The sequence below is a fragment of the Amblyomma americanum genome, chromosome 11 (genome assembly GCF_052857255.1).
Source record: "Amblyomma americanum isolate KBUSLIRL-KWMA chromosome 11, ASM5285725v1, whole genome shotgun sequence".
In the NCBI taxonomy this organism is placed as follows: domain Eukaryota; kingdom Metazoa; phylum Arthropoda; class Arachnida; order Ixodida; family Ixodidae; genus Amblyomma; species Amblyomma americanum.
The window spans coordinates 1,997,407-2,006,758 of NC_135507.1; the positions used below are offsets into that span (position 1 = coordinate 1,997,407).

The 9,352-nt window shown below is 45.7% G+C and overlaps 1 long non-coding RNA gene across 5 annotated transcripts in view; it reads right to left on the bottom strand.

Moving 5' to 3' along the window:
- The window catches only part of LOC144110154 (uncharacterized), a 60,845-nt gene extending 55,035 nt beyond the window's left edge, over nucleotides 1-5,810 (bottom strand). For all 5 annotated transcript variants that reach the window (XR_013309726.1, XR_013309730.1, XR_013309729.1 and 2 more), the window contains exons 1-2: nucleotides 5,602-5,810; nucleotides 4,192-4,248 (exon numbers count right to left, since the gene is read on the bottom strand). This is a non-coding gene — a long non-coding RNA (uncharacterized LOC144110154). The remainder of the gene's footprint in view (nucleotides 1-4,191; nucleotides 4,249-5,601) is intronic.
- Between the last annotated feature and the right edge of the window lie 3,542 nt (nucleotides 5,811-9,352).

Here is a 9,352-nt window from a genome sequence, read left to right on the forward strand (position 1 = left end):
TCCAAACACACATTACTAAATCATACACGCCACAACACGTTCATTAGGTGCCTCTCTAACACACTTGAGCCAGCGACCCTTTGTGGCCTATGCGTTGCATGCCTGCCTGGCACACAAAGGCCTGGGTTCGAACTCCAATGCCAGCCATTTTCTTTTTCTGTATTCTGATTTCACGAATTCTGGGGCAGCCATCACGGTGGCTCGGTGGTTATGGAGCTCAGTTACTGACTCGAAAGGTGGTTCGATTCCGGCCGCGGCGGTGGCATTTTGATGGAGGCAAAATGCTAGAGGCCCATGTACTGTGCAATGTTAGCACACGTTAAAGAGCCCCAGGTGGTTGAAATTTCCGCAGCCCTTCACTACAGCATCCCTCGTAGCCTGAACTGCTTTAGGACACTAAACCCCCATATACCACAAACCGAACTCTGAGATTTTTTCCGAGGTTTTCAGCAGAACGAGCTCATACGCTATTGCATAAAAACTAGGGCATACACCATGTATTATGAGAAGGAAGGAGCTCGAGGGGCATTCAATGTCTTTCCTGCCTAAGAAACTTCTTTTCCTTGAAGTGTGTTGTCGTGACCATCAACGGGATAGTCGCTTGCACGGGCCAGACGAGCAGGCTGATCAAAAAGATAGCCAATAAACACAAGGGGATGAAGAAAATGGACACGAAGAGGTTGGTGCAGGCCTTCGTCTTGAGTACATGGAACCCTATCTGAAAATCTATAGATCCGAGATGGACAGAATAAACATGCTCATTAGGCAGGCATATAAGACTGCACTGCACCTGCCCGTGTCCACGCCCAAGGACAGACTTGGGCCTATACAACGGCTAACTAGAGATTATCGGGCATCAAAACGGGGAGAACGATCTTTAAGAAGCTGGGCAAAGGCTATGTCTCCGTGAAAACGGAGACGAACCAGATATTGAGACACAAACACACGCACCTCACGATAAAACCGCTACCAAAAAACATACACTCGGGGGCGACGCGAGGCAAGGCGCATTACGGAGACCAAGAGGAGATAGTGTATGTCGATGCGGCACAATGCGAAGGAGGACATGGTGTCACACTATGAGCGCCTATGCAGCCACGGTCGTGGACCGAAATTTCAAACTCTCATCCGCTGCCATGATCCTCCGAGCGAGTCGCGTAGAGGAAGCGAAGGAGGCAGCCACAGCTCTGGCAGTCACTAATACCCAGTGCGGAACCATAATGAGCGATTCCAAGGATGCCGTGAGAAACTGCACAGGGTAGAATGCATGAGCCACCACACCGTACACTAACGGGGGCAGTCGCCGGCGGAACAATCGGTAGAGATGAGCAACACCGAAAGATTTAGTTAATCTGGACTCCTCCCACCCAGCAAACGAGGCAGCTCACAAAATGGCCCGAGACTTAGTCGTCAGCCAGGCTGTGGGCTCCTCGTCGGCCTGGGGGAAGCGAGCGAGCGCATGGTTATGTACCAGGAGATTACTAGCTACAATAGAGAAAGGAGACTCAAGTTTCCAGCCCTGCATGAGAGCTTGGACAAAAACCAGCAGGTCGTCTGGAAACAGCTCCAAACAAAGACGTATCCCACCCCGTATAGGATGTCTCTTATATATCCCAGTCTCTATGAGCCGTCATGCCCAATGTGTAATGAAAGAAAGGCAGACCAGGCTCACATACTGTACAAGTGCCCTGAGCTCAAGCCAACATCAGAATGGCAGCTAAACACCCGAGAGCAATGGGAGACTGCAGCAACCAGCTCGGATCCAGAGGTCCAGCTACGTGCAGTCAAGTGGGCAGCCAAAGTCGCCAGGAGGCATGAAAACATCAAGGCCACCGAAGACTGTCCACAAGAAGGAGCATCATAATGGACACTGCGCTAATAAGCAACCAATAACCTTTTAATGCGCTGATGAATAAGTTTTCCATTTCATTCTATTGAGAATATGTGCAAAGGATGCCATTTCCTCAACGACTTTTTATTGGAGGCTATCTTTTGCCTTTCATGCTTCCCTTGTCTGACTCCTTTGAATTAATTAAGTCATACTTCTTTCTTGCTGTTTACATGCACACAAATGCCGCATCAATGTTATTATTATTTCAAATAGACTCACAGCCATAAAGGCATTAGGCAGGAGAGTAGTTATACAAAAAAAAATATAACAATTAGAGCATAATTATACAAAGAGCTGATAGTCATACTGATACAATGTTAGCTAATGTATTCTTAAATAAATGGTGACCATCAATTAGTGCAAATGATGCAGGAAGGTGATTCCACACTCCGGATGTCTATTTGCATATATATCTGCTGACACGGGACATCTTCCTCTCTCAATAGCATGCGATAACGTAGAGGACGCATGCGGCAGTCCTGATAGCGCCTGCGTAAGTACCCTGCGTAGCAGAAATTCGCGACTGACCCGAGCTTCACTGGACACCATTACTGAAGTGACGGGATCTCTAAAACTGCTGAAGCTGGAAAGTTTTGTAGACGCAAAATCCATAAGCTTTTCGCTTGGACCTCATCAGATGGATTCTAGCATATATACACAGCTGATTTACATTAATTTTGAGTCCATTTGATTTTGCGGCTCTTGCCATAAATTTCTTTTTGCCACGAACAGTAAACTAATCTGGTAAAGTGAAAAATCTCGCATTAAACAAATTTTGCATTTCTTTATTTCAAGATCACAGAGAAATGTAAACTACATAACAATGCTGATTAAAACCCATCTATGTTCAGAATTTCTTTGGTCCTGAAGTCGTTTGAACCGGTCCGAACTGGAGTGGAATGTCACTGCGGAGCTGAGCCCGGGGAAATGAACCAAACACGAAAAAATTTTGTTTCAACACCCTGGTAAGTACTCGCTGAAGTTGTGCGCTAAGGTCAAAATTAATCCGGAGCCCTCGGAGATGGCACCACCCTCTGTTTCCCTTCATTCCCTCTTATCCCTTGGTCATGCATACTGCGCAAAGGGATAACGACGTTGTGAAACGCGTGCCTGTAGTCCAACTGGTTTATTTCCGGCACCAAGCATTAAGAAAATAGTCAAGAAGAATTTCGCGTCAGCCGAAGGTGAAAAAAATCTTGAAGAGTTCCAGCGTCGTGGCAGCATGAGCGCATGTTGCCAACGGAAAAGTGGTCAGATCGCAAGACCACACTCGTGCCTTCAAGTCAACCGCATGGTCAAACATTTGCAGCCCATCTCATCGTCAAGAGTAGGCATAAGCGTGAAATGCATTGTAAGAAAGGAGTAGCGCATCCTACGTTGAACGGCTGTAGTGGATGCATGGTGGCAGCCGCACACTGGTAAACCAGGGCCCCTGGCTACTGAGTGTGTCCCTGTCTTCACCTGTTTCTGTTCTTCCGAGTCCATGGTAGAGAGAGGGTAGACGGATGGTTCTCGACAATCACAAAGTGAGCAAGGGAAGGGAAAGCCTCAGGGTGCTGGCAAAGGTTATGACAAGAGAGCATGCCTTCGTCTCTCTTCATCGCAGACGAAGACAAGTCCTCTTGTCTTCATAATTCCTTCAACTTCTCTATTTTTCCTCTGGGCAGACCTCTGGCAGTATACAAAATGTTCACATAAGCTTCAGGAATTAGGCATGTAAATGAAGGAAAAAGACATAAATTAACCCAGAACAGTCACATACGAATGAGCACCTCAACCACACTATAGCATACTATGTTTTCCTCCCATCTTCTACAAAATAAATCATCCACATTAAATGGCCTGTGTTTATGGCTTGCTCTTGCATGTTCTTTATACATGCAGTGTCATTTAACAACCATGCACAAACTGCCATAATGAGTCTGCTTGAAAATAGTCTCAGCCTTTGCTCTTCTTTCGCATCGGCCGAAGGTAAAAAAAAACTTTAAATGTTCCAGTGTTATGGCAGCTTGAGCGCACGTTGCTGACGGAAAAGTGGTCAGATCGTAAGACCACACGCGTGCCTTAAAGTCAACCGCATGGTTAATATTTGCAGCCCATCTCATCGTCAAGAGTAGGCATAAGTGTGAAATGCATTGTAAGAAAGGAGTACCGCATCCTACGTTGAACGGCTAGCCAACTGCAGCAGGTCTAACAAAGCCAAAATGCCAGGTCAAGCAAACAGGATTTGTGAACAGCCCGCCCTTATACAAGAAAGCATGAAGTGAAAGAAAAGCAGTATCAGTGTGAAGAGTGCTTACCAATACTTTAGAAGTTGAGTAGACCAGGACGTCCTCTGAAAACCACTGCTGAGCAGCCTGTGCCCAAAAAGAAACATACAACGTGAAGCAGGGACAGCGCCACCGGTGCACGGTTGCAATGGTTTACCAAAATATTTAGAGTCCTGCTTGCAAAGAGGACACTTCCTGACATAGTCAAACAGCCAGCACACACACAGAGCAGCACCACTGAGTAGGCTACCTCAGTTCAGCTCTCAATCGTAATGAAACAAAAGCTTGGCAAGTCCATGCAGTAATGCACCCGGATTGTCACGATTCCCTCAACTCCTTTATTTTTCCTCTGGGTTCATAACCAACTGCAGACCTCAGACAAAACACAAAGCTTGCATAAACTTTAGCAACTAGCTGAGGGCAACCCTGCACAAATCAACTGAAATCGGGCAATCATAGTTAATTGACAAAGTATTCTTCCATATATTCATCATGACCTGCCACAAAACAAGCTATAAACAATATATTGCTTGAGTTAATTCATTCTTGGCTTGCTTGGTTTATGCATACAGTAACTGAATTTCAAGAAACCTATACAACGTTCGCTTCATGATTACTTATAAACTGTAAGTTACGCAGTTTAACGTCCCGAAGCGGTACATAAGCAACCAGAGACGATGCAGCAGAGGACTCCGGAATAATTTGGACTAAGGGTTCTTTAACGTGCGCTGACTGCGCACAGCACACGGGCGTTTCTGTATTCCGAATATCGACATACGGCCGCCGCGACCGGCATCGGATAACCGGCGAACTTGGAATCGGAAGCCAAACGCAAGGCCACCACGACAGATTTCACACCATAATGAATACTGCACATTCCATTCCGCAATTGTAAGTCTTCTTAACACGAGTGTCATTGATGGCAATCACAGCAAGTTGAATTGGAACACTCAAGATGCCAGAATGGCAATAATAAAATCCTGCCAGAATCCAAACGAGCAGACTTCAAGCAATATGTAGAAAAAATTCGCGCCTTTCCTATCTGTATTTAAACAAGTCTGGTTGGTTTGAAACTATGTCTCGCTGCCAGCTAGCACAAATGATAACACTTGATTTTACTAGGGTTCAAACTTTCAAGCCTCTTAACAGCCTTGGTAAATAAAGCAGCTGGGTCAAAAAAGCCGCTAAATATGTGAGAGTGACCTGTACCCATTTAACGAAAGCTAATCCAACGTTACACTTTGGTATGTAGAACACTGGCTGATACTGCTTAGTGATTTGCAAAGCTACAATGTTTCAATGCATCCAACGTACTTTGGTATGTATAGCACTGGCTGATACTGTTTTGCGACTTGCAAACCAAAGGAGCGGCACGCGACACACTAGCCGATGGTTCACTCAAGCACATTCACCACACAACAGAAATGGAAGGTGACTTACTTTTGCGAAAAACGAGGTTCACATTTCAGCGCAGCGCTGGTAGCAAAAGATATCGCGGGAAAACTGCAAGCAGCAGCGTGTCGTGGTGCACGAAACAAAGAGCCCAGAAAAACGTTTGCAACTTTCGGAGCGTTTTCTGCTCTCACTTCACGCGCGTGACAACTTCGCGCGCGAAACAAGCAAACGCTAGCGACTGCAACGCCAAATGGCGAAATAAAGTACTAAATTCTGAAAAATAAACAACATAATACAATTACCAACTGTATCTCGTACTTTGATGTCAAACTAAGCACTTGCAGCTTGCATAAAGATTTATTTTCGCTTTAAAGGGTTAAAACCAACATTTATATTAAAAACGTTTCTTTGTCGTTGACCTCCACTATGTAACAAATAGATGATCGTTAAGTATATTTTATTACAGGACATACTGATTGTAAAACAACGCTTGCAATGTATGTTTTTCGAAAATGTGTATTTCTGCAGTCGTAGATATGTTTAGCGTAAGCCCAAGTTGGGACTTTTTCCTCGTTGGCGTTGCATAACACTCCTCGTTGCGCCGCGTACTTCTACTCCTCTTTTATTCTCTCTCCTCCTCTTATTTTCTTTCACAGCTCTTCTCTTCATTTCTCCGAGCGGAAATTGAAATTAATAATAATAATTAGTTTTTTGGGAAAGGAAATGGCGCAGTATCTGTCTCATATATCGTTGGCCACCTGAACCGCGCTGTATGGGAAGGGATAAAGGAGGGAGTGAAAGAAAGAAAGAAAGAAAGAGGTGCCCGTAGTGGAGGGCTCCGGAATAATTTCGACCACCTGGGGATCTTTAACGTGCACTGACATCGCACAGCACACGGGCGCCTTTGCGTTTTTCCTCCAAGGCGCCCGTGTGCTGTGCGATGTCAGTGCACGTTAAAGATCAAAAATTGGTTTTTGGAGAAAGGAAGGTGCCCAGTTTCTGTCACATCTCGGCGGACGCCTGCACCGCGCAGTAAGGGACGGGATGAGGGACTGGGAAAAGAAATGAAGAAATAGGCGCCGTAGTGGAGTGCTCCGGAATAGGGTAATTATTTTTTAAAGATCATTGATTAGAAAGTAGAACAAAAACAACCAAATGTCGCCGGTGGGATCCGAACCCACGACCTCTACCAACCGGGCTACGGCTGTCGAATCTTCTGCTTTCGAGAGTATTCATTTGTATTCATTATTCATTAGAGTATTCATTAAATCTTGCGAGTGTTCACCAGCACCACCCTCGTCCACAGTGGCGGACGAAGTACGTCCTGTATTACCGCGAGCTAGGGTGAATAGAATGGGGCTAGAATCTAGCCACCCTAATCGAACGGTGAGGGCGGAAGCTGTGCGAGCTATGCTACCCATGGTAACAAGACTGCCAGAATCGAGGCCCTCGTTTGCTACTGAGCAGACAAGGGGAGTGGAAAGAGGGCCTCGTTATGCTAATAATGGCAGTCTTTATACAAGGCTTAATTTATACATTTCTTTCCATAGAAATGCGTCCACTGCCGCCGTGAATTAAGCCCGCGAATAGTACTCACTATGTGGCTTCGATTCGAGGACGTTTTTATACTTAGACTTCACGCGGACCGTAAAAAATGCCCGATTAAAAATCCACAGGTAAGAGTTCATTGCGCGTATATGCAACCCTTTTCAGTTGTCTCTCGGAACTTCGGCGATATTCACAGACAAGGTCACTGTTCAAGAAGCCGAGCGCGCGAACCGCCTTGTCTTCTTTTTGTGTTTACCGAAGCAATTTTTCAGATGTTATTGCGGCATGACCACCTTTGCTGCCCACTTCTTGTGCAGTAGAAGACGGCTTGCATGCAGCGATTTACTTCTTGAGCTGCTGTGGGAACGGGCGCCCGACCTCACATCGAGCTCGGCGGGCCGGGCTCAGTAGAGTGACAATGCAGAGGGCCTGAGCCGGGCCTGGGCTTGGAGTCTCGGACCCGGCCGTAAGCCAGCGGCAATGATAACGATGGTAAACTCCGTCATCACGCGACGCGTCTAAGTAGACGAGACGCTATAGCGGTGTGGACGGCACAAAATGTATAGGCTTTAATTAGTTGTTTTTTGAATTTGCGAGGTTTTAAGGACAAGAAACTCCATTTCGGAATGGGGCTTATGAAAAAGAGCAACGTACCTTCATATTGCTCCACCCGGCGAAGGGAGTAAAATAGTGCATTTCCTCATTTTGCATTCTGATGGAGTACATGGAGTAAATGATTCATCGCATGGAGTTTAAGGGCAACGTCAGGTATTTGAACTCCTTTTAGGATTGACGCTTGTTTAAAGTGCTGTTAGCGAAAAATAAGCCCAGATGGGAGGAAATGAATTCTAGCTCCTTTAACGCACGCCCATACAACACACATACTCTACTAATATGGAGTATTGTGTTTGTCTTAAATGTGGGAGATTTTTTAAGAGTCTGAGGTAGGATATGTTTGCTTCCCACAGAGCACAAGCATGGTGTCATGCTTATCACAGCCGTGCCAGCGACGGTGACGTCGCACGTGTCCCCATCACAGGCATCATCATCATCATCATCATCATCATTTATTTTCCCTTAAGGACCCCTAGGTGGGGCATTACATAAGGGGGGAGCAAAAATACGAAATCACAAACAATAGGAACATTTGAAATATAACAGTGAAGAAGGCAAAACAATTGTTAAAAGAGCATTGAAAAATGAGAAAGGGAACAATCACAGGTACACTGTGGCCATCACGCTATATATACAGGAAGAGAACGGGAAAACTGATTAGCAGACAAGGGTTCAAAAATGTAACATGTGCAGAGGTGGTACTGAAAATTGTCGGGCATTACACTGTAAGTGCGCTAACGAAAAAGATGAGTTAAAAGCAGGGTTTTGAATTTATTTGCATCGCGCTCAGTTACAACGGCATCAGGCAGCTCATTCCACAGTTCAATGGCGGATGGCAGGAAGGATTTTTGGAAGGCATTGGTGGAACCATGTAAGCGCTGTAGGCTCAGGCTGTTAAAAAGACGACGAGATGCTCTATTGGGAGGGAGTAGAAATGTGCAGTGCAATTGAGGAAAACTGTAGTATAACTTGTGGAAAAGGCAGAGTTGGGAAATTTTACGGTGAAAAGACAGTGGCGGTATGTCAAGCGATGATTTTATGCCAGAAACACTGGTTCTGCGATCGTAACATGAAGTAATAAATCGGGCTGAACGACTTTGTACTGATTCTAATGCTTCAATTAGGTATGACTGATGCGGGTTCCAAATGGGTGAGGCATATTCTAGTTTAGTGCGAATGAATGTTTCATAAGCGAGTTTGCGGATGAATGGCCACGTGGCAATGCACTGCAGCAACTGCAAAAACGATGAAGGCGAAGATGACATTAACGCCTGCGAATCGTTGTACAACAAGTGCATCGTGATAGGCAGGAGCTGCAATTCGGTGGCAAGGGAAATTATAAACGCAGTGCACATGATGGCAAAGGTTCCGGAAGAATGTATTAGCGCACCCTCTATAGCACTCTCAGAAAAAGAAAAATGTCTTGATTGCAAATGCTGACACTTGCCTGTTGCATTTTGACATTCTTTGCTTCTTACGCTTGAATTGTGCGCATTGCTTTCCGTTTCTGGCCGCCAGCCGGGTGCATATTCCGGCTGCAGGGTCAGCCAATGAAGACTTCAGTCGAGAGTCGGCGCTACGTTGTGTCCCTGCGGGTTCCTTTCTTCTATGTCCCGTTCGTCGCGAGGCAGTT